The 18,833-nt window shown below is 42.5% G+C and overlaps 1 protein-coding gene and 1 pseudogene across 5 annotated transcripts in view; one reads left to right on the top strand and one right to left on the bottom strand.

Moving 5' to 3' along the window:
- The window catches only part of Cbfa2t2 (CBFA2/RUNX1 partner transcriptional co-repressor 2), a 98,569-nt gene that overhangs the window by 39,601 nt on the left and 40,135 nt on the right, over window positions 1-18,833 (bottom strand). The gene's annotated exons all lie outside the window — the stretch shown is intronic.
- Window positions 13,501-15,252, top strand: LOC114706555 (annotated as a pseudogene).

The raw sequence follows: 18,833 nt of genomic DNA, 5'->3' as shown, positions 1-18,833 counted from the left end.
CAACAACAACAAAAATGCAAAGGCCACAGGAAAGGTTTAAATGAGAAGGTAAAAAAAATCAAAGCATGTTCAGAAAACACAAGGCACATCTTAGCTTATTCACCACACTTTCTGATGGGAAAGATGTCCCCAAACGCTGTATTATGTTCCAGCTTGCAGTGGCTATTTTTTGGAAAGGAATATATGAATTAAAAGTATCAAGGAAGCCAAGCACCCATGTTACAAACCCCCTAATAAAACCTATAGTATTCTGAGAACCGTGTGGCTAAAATTTCCCACTCTTGTCGTCCCTGGTCAGGATGCTTTCTTTGTGAAATGGAAGATCGTCCTATCTGATTAGTGGACTAATGAGCTGTTGCGCTTGCCTTTTTCTTCCTGCCAGTGTTTTCTCAATGCCCTTCAGAGAACAGTTGACACGTTTCCAACTCTTCCATCTGGGGCCCAGCTTTCTGGAGGGGGTGGGGGAGAAGAGAAGGAAGGAACTGACAGTTGTCTCGCACTGTTATGTTATGTAGTGTGCATCAACCTGGAGGGTGTCTTTCTCAGACCACCTGTCTTTACAGCAAGGGTGCCAAAGGCTAGGTAGAGAAGGGCTTAGCAGTCAAATACACACAGCACTTGGCCAGGGTAACAAAGACGGGTCAGCCCAACTCCAGAACAGTGGGCTGCATGTTTCACCTCCTGAAAACTTAGCTAGTGGATAAAATCCAGCCTCAAGAACACAGTTCACAGGCCACGTTACTTACTTCTTGTTTACTCCATGCCCACAAACGAGCACCATTACTGTTATTCCTAGTTTCAAATAGTAATAAAGATACAGAGAATGAAAGGGCTGATTTGATGCCTCCTTCAGTTACTCATGGCCTACATAAAATTTAGCAAATAATTTCAGCTTTCTAGGCCTTGTTTTTCAATACAAGTAAATGAATGAAAATAAAAAACCACCTAGAAGGAAAGCTATGAAAAGCAAAGACAGGGGCTGGAGAGGTGGCTCAGAAGTTAAGAACACAGTTGTTCTTCCAGAGGACCTGGGCTTGAATTCCCAGCACCCACACGGTGACTTACAACTAACTGTCTTTAACTCCAGTTCCAGAGGATCCAATGCACTCTTCTGGCCTCCACAGGCATCAGGCACACATGTAGTACACAAATGTACATACAAGCAAAACCTAACACATACAATAAAAATAAATAAGAACTGGAAAGCTGTCTCTGCAGCTAAGAACACAGCACTTGTTACTTTTGCAGAGGACCAGGGTTTGGTTCCAGCATCCACATGATGGTTCACAACCATCCAAAACTCCACTTCCAGGGGATCTAACACCCTCTTCTGAATTCTGTTGACACCAAGCATACAATGCAAATACATACATGCAAGCAAAAATAATATACATAAAATAATAAATTACTCTAAGCCGGGCTGTGGTGGCGCATGCCTTTAATCCCAGCATTCAGGAGGCAGAACCAGGCAAATCTCTGTAAGTTCGAGGCCAGCCTGGGCTACAGTGAGTTCTAGGACAAGCTCCAAAGTTATACAGAGAAACGCTGTCTCGAAACCGCGCCCCCCAACCAAAAAAAAATATATGGAGAGATCCTGTCTAAGAAAGGAAGGAGGAAGAGAGGGAGGGAGGAAGGGAAAAAAATAGAAAAGAAAAGAAAAGAAGAGATCAGTGTTTGTGATGGGGAGAATGAGACTGTGGTGCAAGACGGGTATGTGCGTTTCCGTATTGTGACAGACAGTAATTCCCGAGAAAGCAGCAACCACAGGAAGGGGATGGGGGTGGGGGGTGGATTAAAAGACACTTAAAATGACAACACAAGAGGATTTGGTATTGATAAGATCATAGGGGAGAGATGCACACCAACGTGGAATTACTGACCAAGATAGAGAACACTAGTGGTAGAGTATATTTGAGCAGAGAAATTATGTATTCAGTATGGGACATTAAGGTTTTGCTTTTGAGACAGGGTCTCACTATGTAGCTCTGGCTGTCTGGGACTCGCTCTGTAGACCAGGCTGGCCTTGAACTCACAGGGATCCACCTGCCTCTGCCTCCTGAGTGTTGGGATTAAAAGCGTGCGCCACCACTGACAGGACGTTAAGTTTTTATGCTGAACTAATAATATACGTTACCAGTAGGTAGTTCAATTCAGAAATTTGGAAATAAAAGAACACTTCGGCTTAGAACTAGAAGTTACTTGCATAAGAATGAAGAAAGAGGATATAAAAGAAGTAACCTATATTTTAATTTTTATTTCAAAGATTTATTTATTATGTATACAGTGTTCTGCCCCCATGTATACCTGCAGGCCAGAAGAGGGCACCAACTCTCATTACAAATTGCTGTGAGCCACCATGTGGTTGCTGGGAAGTGAACTCAGAACCTCTTGAAGAGCAGTCAGTGTTTTTAACCTCTGAGCCATCTCCCCAGCCCAATTTATTTTTTTGAAATAATTTATTTTTATTTTTTACTTTTACATTTATGTGTGTGTGGGTATGTGTCCTCTGCCCATAGAGGCTATAGGTATCATAGGCCCTGGAACTGGAATTACAGGCAGTTGTGAGCTGTCTGATGTGGGTGCTGGGAACTCACCTGTGATGTCTCCAAGAGCAGTATGCACTCTTAACCTTATTGAGCCATGTCTCCAGGCCCAACTTAATTGTAATTTTGAGAGAAAGCCTCCTGTGAGTCCCAGGCTGGCTGGGAACACACATCTAAGAGAGCGGAAGCCTTCCACTTCGGATTCTCCGTACACAGCCTCACTTCTCATTGTTTTTAACCAGGATGGCCTGAGTGCTGGTGTAACAGGGTGTGTACCATCACACCCAGCTTCTTCTGGTTTTTCTTGTTTGGTTTTTTCCTCTTTTACGTTAATGCTCACTGAAAAATAGCTGGCACTATTACATACTAAGTACCTTTCCCTTTAGAAAGCCTTAACTATTTACAGATATTTTCTTTTTCAAGCTACTAACCTGTTCCTTTGCATAAGTCACAAAGATAAGGATGAAAAAATAACATGTTCACAAATGCCCAGATTTCATCATTTTGCAAGTTCTGCAATCTTTCCTTAACTGTCTCATGGAATACTACTTGGCTTTACATTTCTTTGTTGTTATTTCTAGTTCCTAATTCTGGAAATTCATATTTAACTACCTCTAGTCATGTCTTAAATCTAAACCAGCGGCTCTTCTCAACCTGTGAGTCCTGACCCATTTGGGGGTTGTATATCAGATATCTTGCATATCAGTAGTAAAAGTACAGTTATGAAGTAGTAATGAATTTTATGGTTGTGGGTCACCACAACATGAGGAACTGTATTAAAGAGTCTCAGCATTTGGAAGGTTGAGAACCACTGATCTAGACCAAAGTCCCTTTAAAACAACCAAGGAAAGGATGAGCAAGACAGGAAAGGGAGATGGGAAAAAGGAATGTGGAGGCTGGGAGATGACCCAGCAGTTAAGATGCTTGCTGTTCTTTTAGAGGTCCCAGGTTCAATTCCCAGCACCCACATGGCAGCTCACAATCCTCTCTAACTCCAGGTTTCAGGGGATCTGATACCTTGTTTTAGTGTCCTCAGGCACCAGGCACATTCAAAGTACCCCCACACACATGTAGGCAAAACATTCATACACAGAAAATAAAAATAAATCTTTTTTTTTTTTTTTTTTTTTTTAAGAAAAGGAAAGAAAGACCAGGTGTGGTGGTACAAAAGTTTAATCTCAGCACTTGAGAGGCAGAAGAGACAAGCAGATTCCTGAGTTCAAGGCCTGCCTGGTCTACAGAGTGAGTTCCAGGACAGCCAGAGCTGTTACACAGGAAAACCTTGTCTAGAAAAAAAAAAAAAAAAGATAAATAAATAAATAAAATAAAAAACCAAAGAAAGAAAGAAAAAAGGAAAGGAACAAGTTAAGATGTCGCTTTCCTGGACTGGTTTTATGGCATTGCTCTCTCTGCTAGATTAGCTTGCTCATAACCAAGTGCCACACAGCCTGGAGCCTTAAACAACAGAAACTTTTTCTCACAACTCTGGAAGCTGAAGTTTGAGGTGGTGGGGCTGGGGTGTCTTCTGGGACCTCTCTGTGGATTACAGCCAGTGTTTCCCTGAGCCTCTACATGGTTTTCTCAGATACCTAAGTATGCTGATTTCCACTTGCAGTGTAGCCAGACTGGCCTGGGATAGGAAGTCTGAGCTTTGGATCAAAGGCTGTCAACTGATGGAAGGTACACAGAGAATGTTTAAAGCTTGAGAGCAGGTATTTTGGAAGAAGTGAGTAAAAAAATAGGTCTGAGGACTGAGCTCCAGGACTCTAAATTTAAGATGGCAAAGAAGATGCTGAAGAAGTGCAGGAAGAAGAGCAGCAAGCACTCTCACCACGGAGACATTCCTTCAGCTGTGGTGACGAAGGCCTACACTCCCAGCACTTACTGGGTAAACAAGAGAAAGAGGAGCGAGTTCAAGAGCATCCTTGACTAAGTCAAGAGTTCAAGGCCATCGTGGCCTACAATGAGACCTTGACTCAAACTACCCCACATGTGCCAAAGCATTAAAAGAGAGCACAGGAACAAGGAAAAAAATAAATACACTCTTTTACAAAAGACTAAAAACATGAAAGCCTACACACCAATCTTACTCTACAACCTGACATGGGCAAGCACAAGAGCAATGGTATTTTTAGGCCAGCTAAAAGAGTTCATTTAGGTCTTAGGATATAGCTCAGTAAAAACCTCATCTAACATACATGAAAGTACACATGTACTGCCCCCTGCCCCAGGACTTAGAAAGAGGAGGCAAGCGAATTAGAAGTTCAAGGTCCTCAACTACAATGGGTGTTTGAGCTAATAATCTGGACAATATAAGATCAAAACCATAAAATTTTCCTTTCTTCCTTAATTTAAAAGTATACCTTAATATACACTGGTTTCTCTTTAGATCGTATAAATCTTTCGCCTTTTACCAAAAGTATACCTTAACTAAAACAGAATAATAATATAAGTAAAAAGGTTTTTTGCTGCTAAGACGAAAGAGCCATTGTTGCTGGGCATGGTGGGGCATACTGATAATCCTACTAAGGTGCGGAAGACTCCAGGTTTGAGGCCATTCTTCCACAGCAGGCAAGACTCCTGTGGAACACACCTGATCTTGAATCGGGAAGACGTGCCTGAAGCCTGACTCCAACACTGATTAGAACCTGAGACATGCCATTCCAGTGAGGTGTTAAAAAGCTCTTAGCCCATCCACACCTGGGGACTGTTAGCTAGCGCTCAGGTAAGAATGCATTAACAGCTATTATGCCACTGAATGTGGAGAGTAGGTAACTAAAAGATTTCTTCCAGTGCTAATCATTTTAATATTTTAAAGACATGTTGTAATCAGCCTGCCAACATCAAAGCCTGTTGATAACCTTAATGCAAATAAAAGCAGCAGCAACACAGCTGACCTGATAATGTAAATAGGGAAAAGTGAAATATGGATTGCTGTACCCCAGTTCCAGCAAATGTTTATTTGGAATAACAGAGTCTACTCCAACTGTACACCATCTGTTTCAAGTCTCCATCAAGGTAATATTTTTCACATGAGAAATGACAACTCCCCAGCCTTCTCGAAGAGGCTACCTCTGCCACAGTCTAAGTTTAACTGATCTCAAGCTGTTAACATTATGTAGTATTAACATACTAGCCGAACATTATTACCACAGTCACAGTCGAAAGAAGCCCAAGACAGTCATGAAACCAGTTAGCTCTAGGCTTCTTAGTCATATATCATCCTCCTCCCTTCGTGTGTGTGTGTGTGTGTGTGTGTGTGTGTGTGTGTGTGTGTGTGTGTGTGTATGCGCGCGCATGTCCGTCTGTCTGTCTGTCTGAAACAGAGCACTGTCAACTCAGGTCTCTCTGGAATGAACACATAACCTTCTGAAACAAAATACATCAGAATAAATGCTGACAGTCCAACTCCAAAATAGTTTACAAAGTATCCCACATCCCTCCGCCACTGGTGATACTGTAGCCATTATCATGAACAATAACAACTAGTTCTTAACTATCCTTCCTGCTTCAGATTTGACCCCTTGCAATCTAGCTGATTTAAGCCCTAAAATGGATCCTCTCAGAAATGAATTTAAAACTCTTAATGACTTCTTCCTCTTCTTACAATAAAACATCAACTTTTTTTAAAAAAAGGTTTATTTATTTATTATATATACAGTATTCTGCCTGCATGTGTCCCTGCAGGCCAGAAGAGGGCACCAGATCTCATTACAAGTGGTTGTGAGCCACCATGTGGTTGCTGGGAATTGAACTCAGGACCTCTGGAGGAGCAGCCAGTGCTCTTAACCACTGAGCCACCTCTCCAGCCCCAAAGCATCAATTCTTTATGTTGGTTTATTGAGGGGAGACTAGACAAGGTTTTACTATGTATCCCAGGATAGTCTTGAACTTATTATGCAGCACAGACTGACCTGAAGCTTGCAGCAATCTTCCTTCCTCAGTCTCCAGAGTGCTGGGATGAGAGTACGATCCACAGTCTTTTAAAGTTCTCATCAAGTTTGGTCTAGAACTGCTAAGCACTCTGAAGACTCTTTGTGGCAGAGGATGGGCAAGTGGGGAGAAAGAGAGAGAAACAGATTTTCAAAATGACATTAGGGGCTCAACTGCCTTATTATTTATTTATTTGGAAACAAGGTCTCACATAAAACAAGCTGACCCCTGAATTACTGTCTCCACTTGCTGAGTCCTGGGAATATAGGTGTGCTACCATGTCCAGCTACAGCCTGTTTTTCTATCATTAACCAGCTACATAACACCTGGGACAAATGACTTTTTTCACTTTTAAAATTATTTGTCACCTGCCTGAAAGGCAGCCTCTTGAAAAGATATTTATATTACTATAGTCATTCCCATTAACAGCATTATTCACAATAGCTAAAACACAGAAGCGGAGACAGGCAATGGTGAATATCAGTAAGTGCTTGTAAGGTAGAAGCAGGGAAATCAAGGGGTTCAAGGCCAGGTGGGCAGTGATAGCACAGCCTTTAATCTCAGCACTCAGGAGGCAGGGGCAGGTGGATGTCTGTGAGTTCAAGGCCAGCCCGGTCTATACAGAGGGTTCCAGGATAGCCAGGACTACTCAGAGAAACCCTCTGGAAACAAACAAAGAGTTCAAGGCCAGCCTCAGTTACATACCATGTTTAGTTATATACCAGGTTGCCCATGCCAGCCTGGGCAGTATACAGCAAGACCCTGTCTGAAGGCAGGGGTGCGGGTGGGTTTCAGTGGTAGAATGCTTGTGTAATATATGTAAGGACCTGGGACTGATCCACAGGGAAGGAGGGAGGGAAAAAAAGAAAAATCGATCCAAACTCGGGTTTTCTGAAAAACCATTATGTGCTCTTAACCACTGAGCCACCTTTGTAGCTTTTTTAATTTTTATTCTTCTCTAATACATTGAGACTGCAGCGTTCTCTTCCTCCCCTCTCCCAGATCCATTACCACCACCACAACCCTCTTACCCCAGAAAAGAGCAGGCCTCTCAGCAACATCAACCAAACACAGCACAAGATACAGTAAGACCAGGTACAAATCCTTACATCAAGGCTGGGTGCGGCAAGCCATTAGGAGGAAAAGGGTCCCAAAAGCAGGCAGAAGAGTCAGAGACACCCCCAATCCCAATGTCAGGAGTTCCCCTCGAACACACACACACACACAGAACACCAAGCCAACAACCATAATATATATGCACAGGACCTAGACCAGACCCGTGCAGGCCCTGTGATTGCTGCCTCAGTGTCTGGGAGCCTTTGTGAGCCCTGCTTAATCGATTCTACAGTGCTCTCCTGGTGTCCTGGACCCCTCTGGCTCCCACAATTCCTCCTCTCCCTCTTCCTTGAGGCTTCCCTGAGCTCCAAGGGGAGGAGGGACCTGATAGAAACATCCAACCAGGGCTCCCTCTCTGCCTAATGCTCAGTGGCAGGTCTCTGCATCCACTAGCTCCTTCTTTCATTATTTTTTAGGTTCTCTGAGAGTGTCTCACCAGGTAGCTCTGGCTGACCTAGAACTTGCTACATGAACCAGGTTGGCCTTGAAGTCATAGGGATCTGCCAGTACCTGATTCCCACTCCTGGTTCCATTTTTAAAATGACATGTCTGAGTGTTTTGCCTGGATGTGCACCATGTGTGCCTGGTGCCTGTGGATGCCAGAAGAGGGTGGTGGACTCCCTGGCACTGGCATTACAGGAAGCTGTAAGCTGCCATGTGAGTGCTGGGAATTGAACCCAAGTACTCTGTGATAACAAGTGCTATCAACTGCTGAGCCATCTCTCCAGCTCCTTAAGTTTTTTAAACTAACATCTATTTTAGTGTGTGCATGCACACACGCATGAATGTGCACATGAGCATATGTACAGGCTAGTTCTCTCCTCCCACCGCCTCTGCCTCTAGAGTGTTGGGATTAAAGGTATATGCCCCCATGGCTGGTGAGAATGGGGATTTCAAGGGCTGCCTTGCTTACATAATGAGTTCTAGACCAGCCTGGCTATGTGACACCCTGTTCCTTCAAAAATGTGGGCTGGAGAGATGGCTCAGTGGTTAAGAGCACCTGCTACTCTGGTAGAGGACCTGAGTTCAGTTCATAGCACCCACATTGGGCAGCTCACAACTGCCCATAACTCCAGCTTCAAGGGATCTTAATACCCTCTTTTGTCTCCTAGGATGTACAGAGGTGACTGGGTGGGGGGGCACCATAAATAAACTACATGGCTTGTGACACACATCTGGCCCCCAAACTCTAGTCCATGTGACCATGTGATTGCTTTTTATTTTGGTTTGGTTTAAGTATACAGGAAGATGGGCTGTGTGTATGCTAGGTATCCTGAGCTATATTCTTGGCTCCAAGAAAAAGTTTTAACTCACATTACCATATTCAGTCAGCTTGTATGACCAAATATTCTTTTCTTTTTATACAAATTTGTCAAACTCTGAAAGAGCTTACCAATTAAGCCCCTGTGCCCCCAAGAACACACAGCTTTTATTTTGGGGTGGAGAAAAACAAGCAAAAAAAGGGAACTTCAGGTTCAGGGGTGGTGGAGACTAAAGATCAAGCTTTCCATGATGAGAAGCTTCTGGACAATCTAACTGACTGCCAACAACGTCATCTCAGGAACTTCTGACATCCAGCATTTTCCAACAATGTAAAGACAGCACTGTCAGTTAATGGGAAGAGGACCATGGCGAGCATCATCACATCTAATCAGAACAAACCAGGAACCTTCGATGTTCCTGCTTACATGCCTCCAAGCTCTAGCAAGCCAGGGGAACAAAGAAAACCAACGATGCTTCATGTATCTGACTCCACCTGATTTCTGGGGAGTTAGCAGCAAACCAGTAGGAGATTGCACACCTACAGTCTGGCACAGTGCACACGTGGGGGTCAGAGACAACGTGTGGCAGTGTGCTCTTTCTTTCCACTGGCTGAGACCCACCAGACAGGGCAGCATCTTCACACACTGAGCTACCACGAGCTCCTAAAAAAAATTTAAACTATCTGAATGAAACAATGTCTGTGACAAAAGATCATGAAATCTGACTCTTACTTGCTTGAGGACAAAAATCCTGTGAGTTAGAATTAACGGCTTTCAATACCAAAACAGCTCAGCCACAGAGTTTAAATAAATTGCATGTGACGTGATTCAAATTTTGTCTTGGAAATATCTAAGACATTTTCCAATTCAGGAAACAGAATTAAAGCTGACGTCAACAAACAAAAGCAGAGAGTATTACATTTAAGTAGGAAGGCATAATATTGAGGAGACAGAACATCTTTTCTGAGATGAGAGCTTCCTGCTCTTAAGACTTAAGGAAACCCTCCCACCTTAGACTCCAGAGTCACCCTTCTGGTTATCCTTCCTCCATCTCCCAGTCTACGGCCACTCCCACTTTTCTGTGTTACAGGATAGAACCAAGCCCTTTCAAGCTGAGCAAGCACTTCATCAACTGAGCTGCGACCCAAGTCCCCTGACTGGGTGTTATCACAGGCCTTTCTCCTGCTCTGGAGCTGCTTTTCTATCAACATTCCCCCTCTCAGTCCTCCTGCTCTTTCATTCCTGTTACAGAGTACTGTGTCTGGGAGGACAGTGTAGGGGATCAAACCTAAGGATGTGAGAACACTAAGCAAGTGCTCTACCACCCAACACAGACCCCCAAACCTTGAAACTCAACTTTGCGGTCCTTGAGATGGCCTAGCAGATGAAGGTGCTTGCCACACAAGCCTGACTAGATTCCCTGGAACCCACGGTTAAAGGAGAAAAGACTCCTGAAAGTTATTCTCTGACTTAGCAAGACACATTCTCAAAATAAATTTTTAGAAAATGAGGGTGAGGCTACTGGTGTCGCTTACTGATAGAATAATGCTCGACCAGATAAACCAAGTCCAGGATATAGTCTCCAACTTTGTGGGACTTTGAGGAAAACCTCAAGGGATAGATAGGAAGAGAATAGATCAAATTCTATTGTGGGGAGGGGTAGCAACTAATTATCAACAACAATCCCAGTTTTCTTCACTTCAATAATAACAGAGACAACAATCATTAATCACGATGTTGACAGGACCGCAGGCACACACTGGTGGTTCTTCTGTACCTGTCAACTGCCATATTACTAAATAGATAGCCTCTTAGAGACACATGCCAAGGACAAAGGATTCAACTTGGGTTAGGAAGTAGGTTAAGATTGCCACCAAACCCGACAACCTGAGTTTGATGGCTGGGACCCACGTGGTAGAAGAGAAAATTGACCCCTGCATGCTGTCCTTTGACCTACAAACACACACAATGCAAAAAAACAAAATGTTTAAATGAAAGTATTAGCGAGTACTCAGGAGGCAGAGGCAGGTTCTGAGTTCAAGGCCAGCTTGATCTACAGAGCAAGTTCTATGAAAGCCAAGGATATACAGAGAAACCTGTCTCAGGGGGAAAAAAAATTAAACCTATAATGCATCAGTCATTCATAAATAGTAATTATGCTTTTCTTCTATAGCTATTCTTTTTTTTCTAAAATAAACTTTCTATTTATCATAGCCAGTTTTAGTACTGATTCCTTCACATTTCCTATGCAAATCCCCATAGCTCTGTCAAAACATAATAAAACTGGGGTGGTGACTTTTGGAGGAAAACAGTCACCCATTTCCAGTTTTGGCTGTTAAGGCTTTTTATAAACTATACTCTCATTTGTTCCATTAGTGCCAATATCTAATTACTGATATAGTCAGAAGAAAAAGCAAAAATAAATGTATTTCAAATTATCAACATTAAATTAGTAGTTAAAAATTTTTTTTTCCTTTGCCAGCAAAATAATTCATTCTCTCTGACTGTTTGACCTCACTCCTTGGGAATTTGTCCTTAAGAATATAGCTCAAGAGAAAATGCAGTTTATTTCTCTGAGGAGTGGTTAATTAAATGGTAGCATGACAGCATATCAATGCTAACTGTGAAGGCATTGAAAATTATAATTACAAAGAATATCAACAATTGAGGACTACACACAATGCAGAGCAATGCAATTATTATTTCTGAAAATTATTTAAAAATATTTGGGGTTGGGGATTTAGCTCAGTGGTAGAAAAAAATATTTAGCTCAGCTCCAGAAAAAAAAAATTACTAAAAATGATTTACTATAAAGAGAAAAAACTTAAGCCAGGTGTAATGGTGTACACCTTGAACCCCAGCACTTGGGAGGCAGAGGCAGGTGGATCTCTGAGTTCAAAGCAAGCCTGGTCTACAGAGTGAGTTCCAAGACAGCCAAGGGTACACAGAGAAACCCTAAATCGAAAAGTCAAAAACAACAACAACCACCAACCAAACCAAAAAAAAAAAAACCAAACCTGTGTTATAATTTCTCCATAGTCCTCATTCCATCAAAGCATTTTCTGTGTTGAGGCCATATTTACCTCATAGGGAAATATGTCCAGAATGTGCATGTTCATCAACACAATTAATATACCATTATTTTCATCAGGTTATATGTTCCTATCTAGGTATCTTTACTTTAGGATATAACTATTCTACTAGTAGTTTGAGAAGTCAGGTTTTTGTTTGTTTGTTTGTTTTTGAGACAAGATTTCTCCGTGTAACAGTCCTGACTGTCCTAGAACTCCCTCCATAGACTAGGATGTCATTAAACTCAGAGACCCGCCTGCCTCTGCCTCCTGAGTGCTGGGATTAAAGGTGTGCCACCACCACCAGAATAGAGAAATCAGTTGTTTTAATGTAGTCATTAGTACAAAGTTGTTCTTCCTACATGGTAGTTGGTCCTTCTTTGGGACTGTAGCCTGTGTCCCAATCTATAACCTTATCTATGTTTGTTTTTGTTGTATACATGACTTTCTGGCTTCCAAGCCTTCAATTAATTTATTTTATAAAAATATTTACTTATTAGGAGATAGGGTTTCACTGTGTAGCCCTGGCCAGCCTGAAATTCAGTATGTAGACTAAGCCTCAAACTCAAGAGACCCACCTACTTCTGCTTCCTGAGTACTGAGAGGCATGAGCCACCACACCTTTTCAACTAAATTTTATGGTGATATTTTATTTGTGCTGAAATGTGATAATTTATTTGTGTTAATAAATAAAGTTTGCCTGGAGATCAGAGGTCACAGTCAGCCATAAACAGAAGTCAGGCGGTGGTCCTTAATCTGATCACATAGCAGGCAGAGTCTGTGTGTTCAAAACAGCCAAGCATGATGACACACGTCTTTAATCCCAATACCAACCATAGAGTCCTGGAGGGCTGTATAGACAAGCAGTGACAAGGAAGTGATGTGGCTGGGCTTAGAGCCAATGAGAAAGCAGAACAGCAAGGCAATAAAGGCGCGGTTCGGTTTGGCTCTCTTGGGAAACTAAGGTTGGTTGGCTATTGCGCTGGTCTCTACGGCTTGCACCTCTGTATTTGGCTCTGTGTTTCTTACTTAATAAGATTGTTTAGAAATTTGTCTACAATTGGCGCCCAACATGGAAAGGATTCTTTAAAAAACCAGTGGTAGCCTTACAGGCCCCCAGGCCCAGACGGAGCTACAAGCTGTCAGGCTACACTCAGCTGGAGCTACTTACGGCCAGATCTCCAACTCAAGTGGCCCGAAGCTTAAAGGGGCCTATGGTGGTATTTTATTTGTACTGAAATGTGATTTTAATTGTATGTTAATAAATAAAGTTGCCCTGGGGTCAGAGCTATTAGAGCCATAGCAAGAGCGTGGTGGTGGCGGCAGCAGCGGCGGCACACGACTTTAATCCCAGCACTTGGTAGAAGAGCTAGGTAGATTTCTGTGTGTTCAGCCAGTATTGGAGACATACGCCTTTAAGACCTGGAGGGCGGTACTTACAGGCAGTGATGAGGCAGTCATGTGTTTGGGTTTACAACCAATAAGAAGGCAGAACAGAAAGACACACAGGAAGTAGCTCTCTTTCGGGGAAGCTAGGAGCACTGCAGGAGGTAAGATTTTAGCTCTGAGCTCTGACCTCTCGGCTTTCTCTTTTATATTGGTTCTGTGTTTCTTATTTTAATAAGACAGTTGGTTACATCTACAGGGGCCAGAGCTGCACGTGGCTACACTGCTTGTGGGTTTACAGACCCCTGGCTTAGGCCGGAGCACGTGGCTGGTTGATGACCCCGACAGTTGTTACCCTCTGATATTTGGGATTTGGTTTTGCAGGAGCAGTTCATCCTGCCTGGCGGGGTGAGGTTACCACCGAGGAGCTAAAACGACAAAGAGGAGCTTAGACAATGGCAGCGAGATGGACATCCTGAAGTCAGAGATTCTGCGGAAGCGGCAGCTGGTGGAGGTCAGGAACCTGCTGTGGAAAATAGAAAATATTTCAAGTGGAGTGAACTTGCAAAAAAAGAAAAGGAAGCAAATTTTGAAAGCTGTGGCTACAAGATACAGCCAAAAGAGGATGACCAGAAGCTACTAACTTCATCAAATCCCGTGTTAGAACTTGAACTGGCAGAGGAAAAACTTCCCGTGACTCTTTCTAGGCAAGAGGTCATCAGAAGACTGAAAGAGGAGAGTCATTAGACTCTTTAGAGAAAAGGATTATGATGCTTTCAGCGTTTAAGAAAAACAAAGATTCTTACACCAGAAGTTAACAAGGGCTTAAGGAATGATCTGAAAGCAGCTTTGGACAAGATTGACCAGCAGTACTTGAATGAAATTGTGGGTGGTCAGGAACCTGGAGAGGAGCACACACAAAATGACTTGAAAGTTCATGAGGAAAACATCACCATTGAAGAATTAGAGGCACTGGGGGAATCCTTAGAGAAAGGTAATGATCATAAGGACATGGACATCACCGCCAAGTTCCTGAAGTTTCTTCTTGGCTTTTGAGCTAAAGAATTGAATGCCAGAGAGGATTATGTGAAATGCAGTATGCAGGGCAAACTGAACAGTGCTACCCAGAAGCAGACCGAGTCCTACCTCAGACCACTTTTCAGAAAGCTCTGGAAAAAGAATCTTCCTGCTGATATTAAAGAATCAATAACAGATATTAAGTTCACATTACAGAGAGAGTATGTAAAGGTGAATGATGCGTACCTTCAGACGGCCACTGGAAATGTTCCCTAGCCTCCTGGTGTCACTATGGTTGGTATCCATACCAGAACTGACAGGGAAAAGAGTTTCCCAAGCATGTTGCACATGTTTCAAATGATGAAACCCAGCAGAAATACATTCAGGGACTGAAGAAGTTAATGACAATTTGTCAAAAGCACTTTCCTACGGATCCATCAAAATGTGTGGTGTACAATGCGCTGTGAGATCTGTACACGGTGTATATATAACAAGAAGCCTCAGCAAGCAGCATGTGGACTTCTGGCCTTAGCACAGCAGCAAAGGAAGAGTTCCACAGCAGAGTTCCACCGGATGCACTTCTGGTTGGGTTTAAGAATTGTGTTGGCTTTCATACGGTACTGGATTGCAAACAAACTTTTGTGTTGCTCTCATCTTAATCAGTTGAAAAATTAAGTCCTAAAGCTGTTATCCATAGTGTAGACAAATGTGTAGACAACAGCAAGAAGGGGGTTTGAGGTGACCTTTCTCCCCAAGACCCAAATTGTGTCATTAGATAACTAGACACATTTGAGGGCAGGTTTAAACTTTCTGTAAATTATCATGGCTTCTACATTTTTCTCTTATGTGGTATTTATAGAAAATATTTTTTGTATTTCAACAAAAGTGTGGGACCATTAAATGTTCCTTTACAGTTCTTAAAAGGTTTTTGAAATTTTGCCATCTTGCAGTGGGATGTAAATGTTACTGTTAAGTGTTATTTTTCTTGTGTTTCAGACTTGCTTTGGTTCTAAGTGGAGTACATCTTAGTATTTGTCGTCTTTCTGGACAGCTAGAATTAATGGACAGAAGGTTGAAGAGAGTAAGTTCACATTAGGACATCCAGGTTAGGGTGAGGAAATGGGCATTGGAGCCAGCTGAGTGGCAGCCTCATAATGGGGATGCTGAAGAGGGCAGAGTTCCTGGCTTCACTGTGCCACACTCAGTCCTCACTCTGGTCTCACAAAATGAGGACTTGTTCTAGGTCTCACAGTGTTGCTCTTTGATCATTGGGACCACTCACTGCTGCAGTGCTGAGAGGATCAGGTTGTTCCTCGACAAGCTGAATGGTAGTGTCAGAGAAGCAAGAGTGGGTGGGCCCCATCAGGACTGGCAGTTTCTCGGCTCCATGCACTAACAGAACAGTGGTGGACAAGTGGTTTCATCTTGCTAGCCTTTGGCTTCCTTAGCTGACACTGATAAGAGTACACACCTTGTGTTGTTACTGTGTAAGTAAAATGCTGGCAGAGGACAAGAGATCATTATTATTGCTTGGCGCGTATTCTTATTACAGTGTAGACCAAGGGCCTTTATGGGCCCTGCCCTGTGGCTACAATGGGATAGTATGTACTTGTGCAATAACAACCATAATGATTGCATTATCAGCAATAGTAGTAAATGATGGAATCATTAAGTTTTTCCTGTCTTTACTTACAGCCAAGTCCAAATTTAGAAGTGCAAAGAATGGAAGCCTGAGGCTGCTGGAGGTGGCCTGGTGTCACAGTTGCTTATTCTGGTCCCTCTTGAGAAAGAGTGAAGGCCACTTTTGGCTACTTGAGATCCAAGGCTATGCATAGATAGGACAGCCTTTGACAGTTACTTGCAGGGAAGTGTTTCTCTCACTGCAGAAGTCTTTTCATATGATTAAATTAGGTAGAGCTTTTGGGGTGGTAAGCTAAGGTTAGTTGGCGGCTATTGCTCTGGTCTCTACAGCTTGCACCTCTGTATTTATGTTTCTTATTTAATAAGACTATTTAGAAATTCGTCTACAAAATTTTAATTTTATTTATGGAGACTAAGTTAGCTTATGAGCTAGTAATTTGAATAGAGTAGTGATGAGAAGATTCTCTCTAAAGTACTACTGTCACTCCTAGCACAGAGAGAAAGGCTAGGGAGACCTAAGCACTATAGCAAGTCCTAGGGGTACAATCCCAGCTCAAGGAGTTGATGATATAGCTAGCTGATTGGAATTAAACCAACTGATGAGCTGGCACTGTGGTTCATGCCTGTGATCCCAACAGTCAGGAAGCTTACAGGGAACAGCTGCCCAGAGTTCAAAGCCAGCCCAGGCCACACAATAAAATCCTATCTCAACCTCTAGTCCTCCTGTCCAGAGTTATACTGAAGCAGATCGGGTGTGGGTACAATAAAAAGGGGAAGGCTCGATGGAGCTGAATCTAAGTGCAACCAGAGCACAGATTTCTGGCCTGCTTGTTTCTTTATTTTTGCAATAGGGTCACGGGTGTCTGTTTTATCATCCCAATACTGTTTTAGGTTACAACTACCCTTGAAAACTAAGATTCTTTTCCACAAAATGAAGAGAATGGCTACATATTTTATACTTCCACACACTGCCTAAACACAGAGTCAAAGTTACCTCTTAAGACTTCACTCAGCTCACCTTCCTATACACATCTTAATTAATGGACTTGCAAATGCTATGGCTAACTCTTCCTTTTGGATTGGGAATGAAGAACAGATGGCCTACTCAGCACAAACTCTTTCAAGAACTAATTTTTCCCAATCACATGTAGTTAAAATCCAGATTTATACCTACAGATTAGTGAGCAACAGTAACTCTCATAATGATGTGACAATTATGCAGTGTGACAGCTGTTTGTACCACTACCAAATGTAAGTTTTTAAACATAGGTTAACACCTCTAGTTCCCTGAGATTAAAGTAAAACAAAAGGAAACATAAAGAATCTATCCAACATGTTTTATAATACAAATCACAAGTATAAAACATCAATGGAAAGAATTATTTTGAATTGATTTTGTGATGCTAAGGATTAAAAACAGGACCTCCCTCCTGTTATTCGAGCATTACCACAAAACTAACATCATCAGCACTTTTTGTTTGTTTTTGTTTTTCAAGACAGGGTTTCTCTATGTAACAGCTCTTGCTGCACCACCACCACCTGGCCATCAGCCCATTTTAATTTATTTGAAACCAGGTCTTACTAAATTATCTATGCTGACCTAGGAACTGCAATCCTCCTGCCTCAACTTCCTAAGTACCTAGGATTACTGTCTACCAACTGAGCACAAAAAATTATTTGGTGGGAGGAAGCAAGGGGGGTCCTCACTATATCATCCTGGATGGCCTCAAATGCATAGAGGTCCATCAGCCCGTTTCCTGAGTGCTGGGAAGTCTTGCACAACTATGTCTGGACCCGAAAAGAATTTTTTTTTTTTTTTTTTTTTTTTTTGTTCTAGACAGGGTTTCTCTGTGTAGCCCTGGCTGTCCTGAAACTCTCGCTGTAGACCAGGCTGGCCTTGAACTCAGAAATCTGACTGCCTCTGCCTGAATGCTGGATTAAAGGTGTGCAACAACACCATGCCCGGCTTCTCCCCCGCCCCCCAAGTGAATCTAGGACTTACTAGATAATCCTAAACCCTCTTTTATTTTAATGTTTTTGGAGACAAGGTTTCATGTAGCCCAGGCTGGCCTCAAGTTCATCACAGTTCTGCCTCAGACACTGGAATGTTGAATTAAAGGGCTGTGCCACCATAACTTGCTGTGGAATGTTAAGATGTGTTACATTCTTTTTTTTTTCTTAAAGATTTATTTATTTATTATGTATATATACATTGTTCTGTCTGTACGTGTCCCCACAGGCCAGAAGAGGGCACCAGATCTCATTACAGATGGTTGTGAGCCACCATGTGGTTGCTGGGAATTGAACTCAGGACCTTTGGAAGAGCAAGCAGTGCTCTTAACCTCTGAGCCATCTCTCCAGCCCCGTGTTACATTCTTTATGCTGTGAAATATTTGTTTAATGATGCAAAGATGTGTTGCATTCTTTTATGTTGCATTTGTTTAACTATGTAAAGCTGTGTTACTTTGCCTGCCTAAAACACCTGATTGATTTAATAAAGAGCTGAACACCCAATAGCGAGACAGGAGAGGGCCAAGCAGAGAGAATAAATAGAAAAAGGAAGGAGAGAAAAAAGGAGGAGAGAGGAGGATGCCAGGGGCCAGCTACCCAGCCACACAACCAGCCATGGAGTAAGAAGGAAAGAAAGGTATATAGAATAAAGATAAAAGCCCAAAGGCAAAGGATACATGGGATAATTTAAGAAAAGCTGGCTAGAAACAAGCCAAGCTAAGGCTGTGCATCCTAAGAATAAGTCTCTGTATATTTATTTGGAAGCTGGGTGGTGAGCCCCCAAGGAGTAAAGAGTGAAAAAATTCAAGAACAGTAACTGACCTCTTAGACACCTGACTTTAAACAAACAAGAA

This window comes from Peromyscus leucopus, chromosome 4 (genome assembly GCF_004664715.2).
Source record: "Peromyscus leucopus breed LL Stock chromosome 4, UCI_PerLeu_2.1, whole genome shotgun sequence".
In the NCBI taxonomy this organism is placed as follows: Eukaryota; Metazoa; Chordata; class Mammalia; order Rodentia; family Cricetidae; genus Peromyscus; species Peromyscus leucopus.
The sequence above is the reverse complement of the archived record's forward strand: the minus strand, read 5'-3'. Positions and strand labels throughout refer to the sequence as shown.